Source organism: Balaenoptera physalus, assembly GCF_965194825.1.
Source record: "Balaenoptera physalus genome assembly, chromosome: 2".
NCBI classification, from domain to species: domain Eukaryota; kingdom Metazoa; phylum Chordata; class Mammalia; order Artiodactyla; family Balaenopteridae; genus Balaenoptera; species Balaenoptera physalus.
In genome coordinates, this window is record NC_138883.1 from 170,661,862 (window position 1) to 170,677,509 (window position 15,648).

The window sequence follows — 15,648 nt, forward strand, 5'->3', positions numbered from 1 at the left end:
CCTTTGCTGTGCAGCAGCTTTTCAGTTTGATATAGACTCACTTGTTTATTTTTTGCAGGATGGGCAGAAGAAGCTGGCCCACCATGCAGGCCCAGCCATCTTAGACCAGACTCTGAGCCGATGGCCTTTCCCAATGAAGGCAGGGGTCCCATCATGCTGTCATTGGTCACTGTGTGTATTTCTTTTCTAAGGGAGATTTAATAAAAGAGAATAGAAATGTCATTTTGGAAATGCTAGCCTTTACTTAAAAGAAACATTGATGGTGTATTCTTTATGATTTCCCATCTTGTGTTCTAGATATAAAGTATTCTTTAAGAAAAATACACACGATTAGGAGACAATTTTAACTGTCATTTTTGAGCTCTTAGTCAAAATTTGTTATACCTTTTTCTGTCACTAAGACTTTTGGGGTTCAGCTGCATCTTCTGGTCCCTCTCTTTCCCCTCTTCGGCTTCTTCAAGTTCAATTCCCTGGGGACAGTGCTGGCACATCATGTATTTACCAGCAGAGAGGACTCCTTGATGGTGTCCCTGCACAAAATGAGCAGCTCTCCTGTCAGGAGGCTGTTTGATCCTCTCACAGCTTGGCCATCTATTGAATAAATACAGGCTACTGAAAGTTCAAAGTATAAACACATGTGAAAACATGCAGGGCTACTCTGTATGGACCCCTGCGATTCAAATGGCTCTTGAATAATTTTATGCCATTTGGAAACATCTTATGAGGCACGAAGTCTAGCAAACATGGCATCTTAAAGTTTGCTTTTCTGACTATTTTCTCTGAAAAGTAATAGGAGTAATTTTCTTGGCAAAAGCTCCCACTGTTCCCCTTTCATTTTTCCTTATCTTTTCTGTGCTCTCTCTCAGTGATGCCTCTTTCCGTACACCTTCCTCTCCTGGGGAGGTGGATTAGAAAGAAGGAAGGAAGGGGGGGAGGAAGAAAGGAAGGAAGTAAGGAGGGAGGGAGGAAGGAGGGAAGGAAGAAACTTTAGGGGTTTGGTCTTCAATACTGAGGAAGCAAGTCATATCTAAAATGGACATGTAGGTCCCATTCCTTGGGTAGAAATGTGAAGCTCTTTTCCCGGTTTCTTGATTTTTTTTCCTCTACTGTTTCAAAGCCACCTTTTCTGTGTGTCTACAATAATGGTCTTTGGGGGAGAAGTTAAGCACTGCTTATAAACATGGGATCCCAAGAGACTCAACATTTGGCAAAATCTCATTAACACTTTTGTTTCAGTTCTCTATGTTGGATACACTTAGGGTAAGTTTTATCGGAAAGAGGCATCATTAACTCACCCTCTTGCCCTTTTCCCTGCTGCTTGTCCTTGTCAACAGCAAACGATGAATAAAGTATAAGATGCAAGTCCAAACAGTCACACCAGAGCAGGTCCATCTCGGTGGTGAACATCACCTCCTTTCCCACTTTCTTGCCTTATTTTTTCAAACATCTTTCTTATATGACTTGTGAACCAAGAACAAAGTATTTTAAGTCAAGTAATACAGACCAGTAATTATATCCAGTATCTCTTTTATTTTTCTGAGACTTAGCCTTTGAGTTGTTATTTTATCTTTGCGTTCATAGTCCCATGTAAAACATTTTATAGAAGAAAGTCTATTGGCTATTTTAATATCCCTGGCAGTCAGATACAGTGTTTAGTACAATAAAAACACAGAACATTTTGTGACTACTCCTCTTTGCCAGCCACTGTTTTATATCCATTAAATCACTTAACTATCATAATTTATGAGGTGGGCAGTAATATTAAACCAAGGCACAAAAAGATAACTTACCTTAGGTTACACACCTAATAAATGGTAGAGTCAGAATTAGAACATAGGCTATCCGATAGAGATAGGAGGTTTGTTATTTTTCCTCCCCAAAAAACATATTTTAAGGGCTATTGGTAAAGTCCATTGCATCTTTCCACTTCACCATGCTTTCCATCACATTTGCCCTAATGTCACCCTAGACATTTCGGGGATCTAAGGAGAAGTTGAACTGGAGATTTAATTTTAGGTTTAGCGATATGTTTACACGGTTCACAGTTACTGTTGGGTATACTTAAGTGTCTACTAGCTCTCCTGGTTTAGAAACGAGTCCTAGTAATAACCTTACTGTCCGCTCTGCCAATTCACTTGTCACTGTTACACAAAGGATGTAGGTCAGCATGCACTAGAACAGGCCCACCAGTGCCCTGTGTACACAGCCCTAAACTAGGTCACAGGCACAAGAAACAGATTTGAAATGTACATAGACAGAAGCTTGTCTTCCAAACCTTGCAGCTCATAAATTAAATAAACTTAGTAGAGTTTTTCCTCAACTTGACAGCAATCCTAAAAATTCACTTTACATTACCATTAACAAGTTGCAAAGCTGAAATAAATCTTTTCTAAACAGTGAGAAACAAGAAACACGTTTTGATCAACTGTGCCAGGAGGAAGACTAATTTATCTTTCTACACTCTGATAGAAAATGCTATGGAAATAACAGAAATCAGCAATCAAAGGGTACACAGCCAAAAGCATATGGGGAAAAATTGTTTCAATGAAAATGTTTCAATTAGAAAATAGAAACATGCTGCTTTTCTAGATTTTATGTTCATAAGCTTTCATAAATTTATAACTTGTGATTTTTCTTTTAAGTAAGTATTGACTTTATACCTACTTTTGTAGTCTTAATTCTGTGTTTTTTTAAAAGAGCCCCCAAATCTATAGTAGCTTCAGGTTGGTAGGATTAAAAATACATTTGCCGGGAGGACCAACATGTACTTATGTACATATGTTTTATAGCTCACGACACAGGATAATCATTCACTTTTGGATCTCTTTCTCCTTTTCCTTTCAAAATATTGCTTAGTGACATAATGGAGTTTCTTTAACTGACTAGTCCCAAGGACAATCGAGAAGAAATTCTTTCAATGTGGCTCTTTTTAAGCATACAAAAAATAATTCCCTGGTTACCTAATAAAATACGATAATCCTGTGTCATCATGTTTTTCAGTGAGATTTCTGGGATTTCGGGATATTCCAGAGTGACACCATAGGTGAAGATCAAGAAGGGAATCCAAATATGTGGGGCGAAGGTCTACATAGCAAATACTCAACAGATCCAGCTAAGTGTTAAAGTGTTTAGAGAAGACTTTATTTAATCTTATTAACTTGTTCTTGGTTTATCTATCTGAATAGGCTCTCTATTGGTCCAGACATTGCAGGAATGGTCTGGAATAATATTTATTCATTTAAATAATTATTATTTGTCTATTATGTATAAACATTGTCCTAGAGGCTGGTGATGCACCAGTGAACAATCAATCGCACAAGGTGTCTTCTGCCCTGGAGCTTATATTCCATGGAAGAGAAGGATCCCTTACGTGGGGATCAGGGACAGGATCCTGGCTCCGTGCGCTCAAAGATCCTCAAACACAAGCTACCTAAAACATCCTCAGGTGGCCGTCCATACAAGAAGCACAAAGCCACACTCGAAAAATATTCAAATGAAAATGCACACATTTTGTCATCAGGATCAGTATAGCAAACACAGAATCTTGCCTGGGTCAGTGAAGGATGTCATCCTGTGAATTTTATACCTTTGCTCCACCTGACTCTCTCCCAGGATCCTTTCCACCTTTGAATTTGCTCGTGGATTCATGGTGCTATGCTGAAGATATGTCAGATCTTATACAAAATTTCAGTTTTATCCCTATGATTCAAAACTAAATGAGACTCAGACCCCGTATCTCTCTCACCTTATCATTTTTCTCTGAAAGATCTAGTAGGAAAAGTGAGGTAGCAAAGCATCCATTTTAAGACTAAGATCAACTACTAAGGGAAGATTCCAACATCTGAAATATCAGGATAATATTGTCACAAACTGAGACAACACAATCTGTTGTCTTATGCCAGCCTCCATCCTGCTCAAGGGATACTCATTGGTGGTAGACAATGTGCCCTCTGCCATGGCTTCTCTGAGTAAATTCAGAAAGTGTATAAGTCATAAGGAAATTGCTTGACATCATTCATTGTGGAGCAAAGTGAGAGACATAGGATAAATCTAAGTTGTTTCTTTGCGTTGCATGTAGATATCATCCACTCTCTTGTTATGCATTATTCCACTGATGATATTATTAGAAGTGCATGTGTGGCATTGGTGAATCAGTGGGGATGTAGAATGTAATTCTTTCCAAAATTTCAGTTCTTAGTGACAAAGTAATTCTCAAAAGCAATACAAGTGGAAAGAAAGAAAGAAAGAAAGAAAAAAAGAAAAAGGAAGGAAGGAAGGAAGGAAAGAAAACTAGCCTAATAGGCAATTAAGAAAATTCAGTTTAAGCAATAATAACATACCATGTTCTACCTTTCAAACTGCTGAAGAATTTAAGCACACACACAATGTTCTAGGCAGCTATTGCTTATAAAAATCCACCCCAAATTGAGTGCATAAAGGAACCATCATTTTATTATGTTCATGCATTCTGTGGGTCAGAAATTCAGAAAAAGCAACAACAGACACAACTTGTTTCTGCTCCACAGAGTCTGGGAGCTCAGCTGGGAAGACTCATAGTTCATGGGTTGACCTCAGATTGAACGTCAACCAAATATCTAGAGACGACCTCTTCATGTGTCTGATTTCCTCAGAAAAAGGCAGCTAATTTCCAAAAGCAAGTGTCTAAGAGAAGTCAGATGGAAATTCTCTTTTTTGATGACCTGGCCTTGGAAATCACATTGCATCACTTTTGCCAGTCAAGATTCCACCCATATGCAGAGAGGGAACAAAGACTTTACTTCTTGATGGGGACAAGTGTCAAAGTCACATTGTCAGAAGATTATGGGTGATGGGAGAGATTCTGCAAACATTTTTGGAAAATGCAATTGGCCACACACACTAGTAACCAATTTTTTTGAGGATTTAGGAAAATGAGAGCATAGTGGTCCCCGAATACCATGGGGGATTGATTCCAGGACACCCCCATACCAAAATCTGGGGATGCTCAAGTCCTTTATATAAAATGGCACAGTATTCTCATGTAACCTACACACATCCTCTTGTACACTTTAAATCATTTCTAGATTTCTTATAATACCTGATACAATGTAAATGCTATGTGAATAGGTACTGGTGAGTGGCAAAGTCAAGTTATGCTTTTTCGAACTTTCTGGAAATTTTTTTTCTGAATATTTTTGATCTGCCACTGGTTGAATCCATAAATGCAGAATCTGGGGATAAGAAGGGCCAACCATAACTACAGTTTCGTGCTATCAGTCTGGTCACCTGCTGTACTTAACAGAAGACTTAAAATCTATCTATCCCTTGACAAACTAATTCAGGGTTCCCAAGCACTACATACTAAAGAAATAACCATGGCTGTTTCTAGAGTCCATAGGTGCCATGGCTCACCTGTGTGTGCATAGTTTACCCTTTCAAATCATATCTGAATGACTGCAGCACAAACCTCCAAACTGTAAGGGGAATATAGGAAGTTAGGTTCCTTCACATGTCCCTGCCCCGACCCAGGTACCAAAGGTATGTCCCAAGCTGCTGTCAGCATCAGCTCTCCATCCTGTTCCTGATCTTAGATGAATTCAGTGATGCAGAGTTTAAACACTTAGTAATGATGTAGGTGGCGTTACAGGTCATTGTAATTACTTTCAGTGCGATTTTTTAAATGTTCTAAATTTTCCATGGCTAATTCACTTGTTATCAGAAAAAAAAGTTATTAAAAGGAAAGCAAAAATTTTCAGTTCTTAGCTTACAGTAATCTGGGGCGGCAGAAGATGTTTTGGTCCCATACCCTACAATGATCTTGCCAAAGGAAGTTAGATAGATGATAGATAGATAGACAGATAGATAAACAGATAAAAAGGTAAATGATGAATAAACAGATTTATGTATAATCACATATATAGATGTGTTTTACTTGGCCCATATTATCAATACATTTTAAAAATCTTTTTATTTGTTGCTAATGTTTACAAATTGGGAGATTTTACAGTAAAAGATATCTGGGTTTTCAGATTTCCCTCAGATAGGACACAGCATGCCAACATTGTGTTTGCGTTCCTAGTACCTCCTTGGAAGGGCCAGGGATTTATAGATTGCAGCAGGGATGGTCCCTAACCAGCTTGATGATACCTTACCAGCTCACTTCACTAACATACGCCACATTCCTAGCCCCTATACACATTGCTGTTTGTGACTCCAGACAAAAACGGTATTTAGCAAAACCTAGACAATATACGAAATCATTGTACCTCTTCACCTGAATGTTTTGACATCATTTAGAAGAAACATAAACAGCATATCTTCTCTTGGTTAAGAAAGCAGAATTTAAATCAGTTCCTCAATTCTTAGGAACTGTAAAGTTTACAAATTAAACTTAGTGTTTTCTTTAGTCATTCGTCTCTGTACTTCTCATAGCCCTTTAAGCTCTGCCTTCCAATTGAGTAATTTATTATACACTTTCTTGCATTGCTTGCTGTTTTAAGAGTTAGTCTTGATCTTTCTAGCAGACTCAAAAGTCACTGAAGGCAGGAACCACGTCAGGATACTTGTTTTCTTGAATATAAGTATACAATATATTCTTGTTAGTGATTTGATAAAATCTATCATTCTAGGCACTGGATAGATATTCTGGGAGAATGTTATTCTTGTCATTGACAAGGCCTTCCCTCTTTGGGAAAGGTCAATTTTTATTCCCAAAAAGGAAGAGAGAGTAAAATAAGTCTCATATATGTTATAATCCAAATCTGCCCTCCTGCATTCATTTTTCAACCCAAGAGTTTCTCAAGATAAAAACAGCACCATAGATTCTTTCCTTCCGTGGGGAAAAAACCCAAGAGAAAAGCTCTCAGTTGGTTCCAGCCCTACCTCTTTCTGATGTCACCATGATTTGCATGCCAAAGGGAAGCCTGCGGCAGAGTGGTCCTCTCTGGGGGTGGGTGTAGCCTGGAGCTGGAGACTGACAGCTCTTGGTCACGGCACAGAGAAAAGCTGGCTCCTTAAGCATCCCTGGCACTATCACCGGGGCTCCTCGGAAGAGGCTAGATCCTGAGGGCGAGCCAAGAGATGAAGGTCAGGGAGGTTGCCAGTTGCAAAATGTAACTAAAGGCAGAGCTAGTTTCTGCTTTAGGAAAATTTACTTGTGGAGGTGCTGATAGAATCATTAAGTGCCTCTTCTTTGTGCCTTACTTTCTAAATGACGTGGGGTATTGTAATTTTAGCATCATTTTCTTCTCTCAGATGAAGATATGTTTAAGAGCTAGGTGACAGGGCTTCCCTGGTGGCGCAGTGGTTGAGAGTCTGCCTGCCAATGCAGGGGACACGGGTTCGAGCCCTGGTCTAGGAAGATCCCACATGCCGCGGAGCAGCTAGGCCCGTGAGCCACAACTACTGAGCCTGCGCGTCTGGAGCCTGTGCTCCGCAATAAGAGAGGCCGCGACAGTGAGAGGCCCGCGCACCGCGATGAAGGGTGGCCCCCACTCGCCGCAACTAGAGAAAGCCCTCGCACAGAAACGAAGACCCAACCCAGCCAAAATAAATAAATAAATAAATAGCGTTCCCTTTAAAAAAAAAAAAAAAAAAGAGCTAGGTGACAGTTTTCAAATGGATGAACCTCTCTATAGACAATACTAGGGGATGCTTTGTAGCTACCATTTATGAAAAATATATTTGTCAAAATTATAGGTAACTAACTTGACACAGAAGCACCTGACCTCAGAAGGGAATGCAGATGACAGTATCCTTCTCACTGGAGCAAGTGTCTTCCTTTTCACATTGGCTTGAATGAACACATTGACCTAGAACAACATATATTTACCAATGAGTGATGCAAAGCTCTGACAAAATTTATAACAAACAAATGAGAAAAACGACAGGGCCATGGCCAGATATTTTAGTGAGCTTTGGTAACGGGCGATAGGATTTATATGATTTCTAGAAGCAATCCAAACATTAAATAATAAACTTTTCCAGTTACTACTCTCTTTATGCAAAAATATATATGATGAAATGCTGAAATAAACTTGATTAAATTTGATCCTTCTAGAATAATCTCTCAAAATAGATACACTCACAAACTGACCGAGAGATATGCATGTGCCCGTCCTCTCTTTTGAACACACACGTGTGTACACCTGGTGGGGCTTTATGAGAGAGATGAGTACATTGACTGGCAGGTGGCAGCAAAGGAAGAGGGAAGAAAGGGCTTAGATCAGGGCTTGTCAGCGTTGGCAATATCGACGTTTCAAGCTGGTTCATTACTTGTTGTGGGGACTGCCCTACGCACGGCAGGATGTTTAGCAAAATTCTTGGCATCTACCTACTAGATACTAGTGGCATGCCCTCCATGCCAGTTGTGAAATTCAAAAATGTCTTCAGGCATATTGACCAGGGTGACATCACTAAAATGGCAACACAGGAGACCCCAGCCTCTGTCCTCCTACAAAGATCAACAATCAGACAGCTACCAACGAATGAAAACAGCCTGGGAAAGCTCTCTAGGCCATTTAAGAAACTTTAGCAACACAATGGGAAAATCTTTTTTAAAACCTAAGAATAACCTCACAAGAAGAGAAGGAGAACAGCTTCCTTTTGCCTTCATTGGCCTGTGCCCCAAGCCAGGTCTGCTGAGGCCCAAGAGGGGACTTACTAGCTACAAAGAGCTAGCATAGTTGATTCACAGTGTTGTGTTAGTTTCAGGTGTACAGCAAAGTGACTCAGTTATACATACAATATATAGCTATTTTTTTAAGATTCTTTTCCCTTATAGGTTATCACAAAATATTGAGTATAGTTTCCCATGCTATACAGTAGGTCCTTGTTTTTTAATCTATTTTATATATAGTAGTGTGTAACTGCTAATCCCAAACTCCTAATTTATCCCTCCCCACCCCTTTCCCCTTTGGTAACAAGTTTGTTTTCTGTCTGTGGGTCTATTTCTGTTTTGTATATAAGTTCATTTAGATTCCACATATAAGCGATATCATATGATATTTGTCTTTCTCTGTCTGCCTTACTTCACTTAGTATGGTAATCTCTAGGTCCCAGTGGGTTCTTAATGAGTTGCTAATAACAGGTATTTTCTTTTTCAGTTTTAGCGTCCATGTATTTACTTTGAGTTTTTGAGTTTGCAGTGCTGCTCTGGCCATGTTAGCAAAATGGCACAACGGAGGCCTGAAAAAGTGTCTGTCTGTTTCTTCGGGCCCCTCTTGCTCATCTGCCTTTGCCATGAGGAAGATGAAGCTCATGGATCGAAATTATTCCATCAGTAATTTTGACCAAACCGTCGAAATTATTCCAGCCAAATCAGACAACACCTGGCCAACTTCCAGTCAGGAGAGACTCCAAGACCTGCTCATCTGAGGTCAGTCTAACTCACTGACTCTAGAATTGTGGCCTAGGTAAACGTTGTATGGATGTAAAGTTGAACAGCCATTTGTTACATAGCATTATTGTGTCAATGGAGAACCGATACACTTAATAGACCCAGTGAACTTTAATTGTATGCTAGCCATTGTGTACAAAACATTCTAGAAGCCTCAGATTATTTTATCCTCCACCAGAGGGGGTCAACACTTGACTCAGTCAGAGATTGAAGGTTCATTACCTTAATCCAATCATGAATTTAGCTGGCTCAAGGCTGGGTTTAAATTTTAGTAAAAGTGCATTTATCTCTGGCTTGTCCCTGTCACCAAGAGCATGGATCTGGAGGACGTTTATTTGCCTTTGTCTCTTCAGTACCTAGAAACTGCAGGAGTTTCTGCTTTGCTTCTCAGAGGTTTTCTTCTTAGGTCTCTAGGCTGCTTCCCTGAACAGCTTCAGAATGTAGCAAATCTCTTCAAGGGGAGATTTGCTATGATTTTAAAGCTCCACAAACCTCTAATTTTGTCATTCCAGCTCTGCACAAGCACCAAGGCTCTGCTAATTTTTAACTCCCCCAAACAGTGTCCCTGGCAAACCCCCAGGAAAAAGCAACTGGAGATGTTCTCCTGTGATTCATGCCTTCAGGAAGGGGTCTCATCTCTCACTCACTGTTGGTAGAGGGCTCCCCGAAGGCCTTTGTCTCCTAAGCATGGTGAGACTTACATCCTAGAGCTATTAGGACTTCGCTCTTCAGTCACCATTTCTGCTTCAACCTTCAATGTTTCAAGGCAGAAGCCAAACACGTGTTTGAGACCCCTCAAGTCTCCAACTTTGTCGCCTAGATCCACAGGGTTACCAAAAGCTGTGCTGGTGTGTGTTTCCTCTGGGCCTAAACCCAGAGTCAGCTAACAACCCCAGAGACACCTGGGGGTTTTCGGTCCACCTCTGAAAGCTTCTCGGGTGTGTGGTGGTGGGGTGTCCTAGCCCTGACTGCCCATTCTCCAGACCCTTCAAGTAGAAAATTTACAATCTCTACCTTCCCTACTTGTTCTCAGTGGGAGCACTGGTCTGGTCTGGACACTCTACCATACCTGCAAGTACAAGTCCAGGCCAGGGTATTTGACTGGAGTAAATTGAATGGATTTCTGAAATTTTTATGCACAGAGACAACCTAGCTGGGTAGACGCTCAAGGCATCTTTCCTGTTCTTATTAATACTGACTGAAATTACTTACGGAAATTGAAAAAAATCAGTACAAACTTCCACACAGCTTAAAACCATCTAGATGACTCATAATTTAAGGATAAGAAACCTCTGAAAGCAAGCTTATACTTCTGGGGGAGAATAGTCTATATGTGTCATATAATGTGATTTAGGGAGGAAGAGCCTTTTTAACTTGGATATTTAGCTGAGAAGGAAATAACAGTGTGAGGGGCAAACTGAAGAAGGAGTGAGGGGAGAGAGAAAATGTTTGGTTTATTCCTTTTTATCAGTATGTTGGGTATGAGAGATAATGCCCTGGCCACCCATTGTTCAGGTCCAATTTCCTTTCCAAGCGTCCTGGAAACTCTCAGTGAAACATTTACAATTGATGGAAGTTAAGAAAGCAAGCAACTTAGTTTTTTGATTTACAAAAAAAATCTCATACCGTTTGAACAATATGATTCACTGGATTTCCTCTTTGCATCTTTAGGTCACATCCTGCATGCTGTTACCAGCCGGAGCTGGAGCCGTGTCATGGTTTTGTTGATTGCTGCTTGTGCGGTCTTAGATTCCACCTCTGCAACCAGCCCGTCGCTTAGATAAAAATCAGTCTGAATCCCAGGATTTGGGGGTTAAATAACCATCATCTCTTCAATGTCATCATCTTTTTCACGAAGGAACCAAAAATCAATTTCACCCATGAGACATTATCCAAATAATGGCCAATGAACCAATGAAATTTTTTAAAGTTTCAAAATCTCTAAAGAAAAATGTACTGCAACATCTTTAATGGTTTGGTAAGCCTACACTGGCAGGAGGGGAGCTGGGACAGCACTAGGACATAGAGTTTAGAGCCAGAAAATCAGTATCTGAGTCCAGAATGTGGAGGCCTGGACATACCCTATAACCTCTTAAAACTTGTTTTAAGAGGTAAGTTATGAAGTTGTGATGGAAAGATTTAAACATGATAATACAAAATATGCTATAATACATCTGTTTATCTGGAGTAAATATATTGAATATAAATTAAACTATAAAAATATTAATTTAGCCCAGTTCTACAGTGCAAATAATGCACACTTGGTTAAAGACCATACTTTATGTGCATCATCAGACAACCATGAGCTTGAGTAGTTCAGTGGTTGGATGGGGCCGGGACTTGGAGCGCATTTTAGGAGCAGGTGGGAAAAATTCACATAGAGTTGTCAGCACAGCCTAGCTACAAAGTGTTTCAGAAAACATCCATCACCAAACAGGGGTTTTACTTTGACTACTTCTCAGAAATTTAATTTCTTGATATTCCTTTGGAGGAAGATAGCTTCAAAAATAAAAGAAGGTAAAATGCCTGATCCAGAATTGCAGAGACAGGCAGCCAGGTGGCCTGCTAGCTTACGGATTCTCGTCTTTCAGGAGACACACAGGAGTTACACAAGTTGTATCTAATGCTAACACTTAGAACAAATAGGAACATAAACATTCCTGCAGAATTGCGGGCTATGACATATTTTAAAATGCAATTTTCACTTGTGAGTGTGATACATGAATAAATTAGTTTGGAAACCTGCAGGCAGTGGTGAGTGCTTTAAAATATTAAAGATTGTATTTTTACAAAGGAACCATCTATAAAAGTGATTCAGGGTGTATAAATACTTTAAGTATATAATTGTACTTATCATTGCATGTATAATACCCAGTCAACTGAACATTTATTTTCTAGGACTTAGAGAGTTAGGGTGAAATAGACCTTGACCCTGACATATAAGAGTTTATAGTCTCATGTGGCAAGTGAACATAGTGGTAGAAAATTTCAATAAATATGGTGGGGGAATCGGGGTCCTATAAGAGAAGTTAAGTCTTCAGAGAAGTGAAGCGTTTTATGCCATAGAAAGCGTAGAGTAGAAGTGAAGATGCAACAACAGGCTTCTAGGGTAAAAGGGTGCCTGAGTTTGACAAATGAAGAGGGTTCTGGCCTGGCTAAGGGTTAGGGAGAGAAGTTTTGCATTTGCACATCTGTAGTGTACTGGAGAGAGAAGAATAAAAGATGGGAAGAAACAGGCAGTGACCAAAACATAAAGGTTTATGTCTAAACATAAACTTTTTAGAAACTTGTGCAGGAAAGTTGATAGAGGCTTTATTTTTAATAGCCCCAAACTGGAAACAACCCAAGTGTCCATCAACAAGTGAATGGTGTCTGTGCAATGGGACACTGTCAGCGCCAAAGAGAATTCTCATGTGACAAGTTGAACAGATCTCAGAATAATTATGCTGAGTGAAATGAGCCAAACACAAAGGATGACATCCCATATGATTCCATATACACCAAATTTTAGAAAAACAAATCTACACTTTGAGAAAGAAGATACCTGGTTGTCAGTGGAATACTACTCAGCCATAAAAAAGAATGAAATCTTGCCATTTTTGACACCATGGATGGAACTGGAGGGTTTTATACTTAGTGAAATAAGTCAGACAGAGAAAGATAAATATTGTATGCTTTCACTTATATGTGGTTCTAGAAAATAAAACGAATGAATGTAACAAAACAGAAACAGACTCACAGATACAGGGAACAAACTGGTGGTTACCAGAGGGGAAGGGCAAAACAGGTGAAGGGGATTGAGAGGTATGAAGTACTAGGTATAAAATAAAGAAAGAAAGTTACAAGGATGTTATGTACAGCACCAGGAATATAGCCCAAATTTTAGAGTAACCTTCTGTCGAGTATAGTTGATAAAAATATGGAATCACTGTTGTATACCTGAAACTAATATAATATTGCAAGTTAACTATACTTCAAAAAGGAATTTTAGAAAACTTTTTTCTTTATGAATGTAGATGCATAATGTTAGAATATAATTTTAAATTTGATTTTTTCCATGGGATTGGAGGGATTTTTAACTTTTTCTTTCTTTCTGTTTGTTTTCCCTCAATATTATGTAGTGCCCTTGCATTCCTTTAAATTGGGAGAGAACCTGCTTCCACAGCAGCTGTTGGCATCCCTCTGGGGCTGCAGCTTCCTCTCCCGCCAAGGCCCGAGGCTGCCCACAGAGGAGCTCCAGCTCAAAGCCTGCTTTCTTTTCATTCTTGCAGAAATAGCTGTAGAGTAAAATCCTCTGGGGTGTTTTTTCTGGAAAAGGAGAACAGAACATACTCTTAGTAGTTGATTGTGGAAAACACTGCTCTAGCTGACTTTAAAAATTCTGAATTGCATGCATGGAGACCCCAGATTAACAAGGGGAGGTTTCATAAGGTTAAACACCTCATTTGAAATGTCATGGGTGTGGTGGAAATATATGTGACTGACTTCTTCCAATTACTTCATCAGATTCTTATTTTACTATTATTAATTAATACTTCATAAGTCACATGACTCCCTCCTCCCTCGTCCCCTCCTACCCTTCCCCCATCCTCTTTCCCCCCCTTCCCCTTCTTCTTCTTCTTCTTCTCATCATCATCATTATTATTATTTAGCTTTAAAATAAGATGCAGCATTTGGTCACTCTTACAGGAAGCTTTCAGTCTGAAGGTTCTGGCTGATGTTACATGCAGGACTAGTCTGGTATTTTATGTCCAAAGTGATTATGGTTTCTGTGTCAGTTGGAGGTGGACATATTGAACTCATTTCTCCGTAATGTGAATTTGAAAATGTGTTCTTGGGGAAAAGAATGCATTCAATTCAATGCTTCACTCTCTGCCTTTCCTAATTTTTGCTGAGACCAAGACAGTATAAGAAAACCTGACAGATGAATAACACATTTTTTTCAGAACCATGTCCACAATTTATTTGGCTCACCCAGTAACCATATAAAAGGCACAAGAACAGTGTTGATGTCCTTATTCCCAAGGCCTTCAATGAGGCCCAAGGATGCTGAATTAGTTCACTAAAGTCACCAGTTCACCCGGAGAAGAGCCAAGGATTCCCAGCTCAGATTCTTCTACCATTTAGAACTCCACAGCTTTTTCAACTATAAGATATCTGAGCTGACCCCACAAAATGTAATTTCCATGTAAGTAAATTATTTGTAGCATTTGCATCTTGGAGGGTTTCTGGTCACAGAAAGTTTCAAAGGAGCTAATGTTTATTGAACCTTTTAAATGTCAGTGGTTATTTTATGTAATTCTTACCATGACATGTGAGATAATTATGATGATGTCTGTTATACAGATGAGAAACCATGAGACAAACTGACTTGTCTGAGATTGTGCAGTGTTTGAATGGTAAGGACGGAATTAGACCCACTCCAGTCCTGTGCCACTGACCCCACAATCCTTGGAGGCAATGCCAGAGATTTTATTGAGCATGTTGGGATTGTCAGAGTTAGGAAGGATGGGACTGAGTTATTTGCCACACCCTGATATAAATCTTCAAGTCTCAAGTGCTGCAAACTCAGCTTTGCATAATCTCATACAAGCATTAGTGGAATTCAGGAACCTCAAAGAAACAGCTAGAGAGATGCTCTTGCCAACCCGTCATCCATTCACGGGCTTTCCCAAATTTGAATTACTAACATTCCAAAGTTTCCCTCAAAATGCCTGACTATTAAAATCTTAAGATGTACTTTCCAGAATGTATGCCCCAGATTAGGGGGTCTGGGTCTTCTACATAGCTAGTGCTTAATAAATGTTGATTCCTTAAATGAATGAACTTTATTTTTCTGAAATTAGAAACCATGAAAGCATAAAGAGCACACAGTCAAAAGTATGTTAAGCCTAGATGCAGAAGTCAAGAACACTGCCTGCTATTATACAAAAAGCCATTGTCAGATGTGAGCGCGAACTTCTGACTTTCGATTCCCTGGCTATAAGCACTAGTCAAGAGAGTTCTGCCATTTCTGTTATTTTGCGAGATAACTCATATGTAATAAATGGTCAATATGCACATAAACATGAATTTAGTAACACGTCAGCTGTAAGCCTCACAGGGTTTTCTTCGGAAAAAGGGAGACCCATATACAAGATCATTCTGGGTCAGATCTCACTAACACTCTGGCCATTCATGCATGTGTCATTGGTCCCACAACCTGTACATTTTCATTGTCGCTTTCAGGCCATAATGAACAGGCTTCTGTCTCACAGATAAGTTCCCAGGAG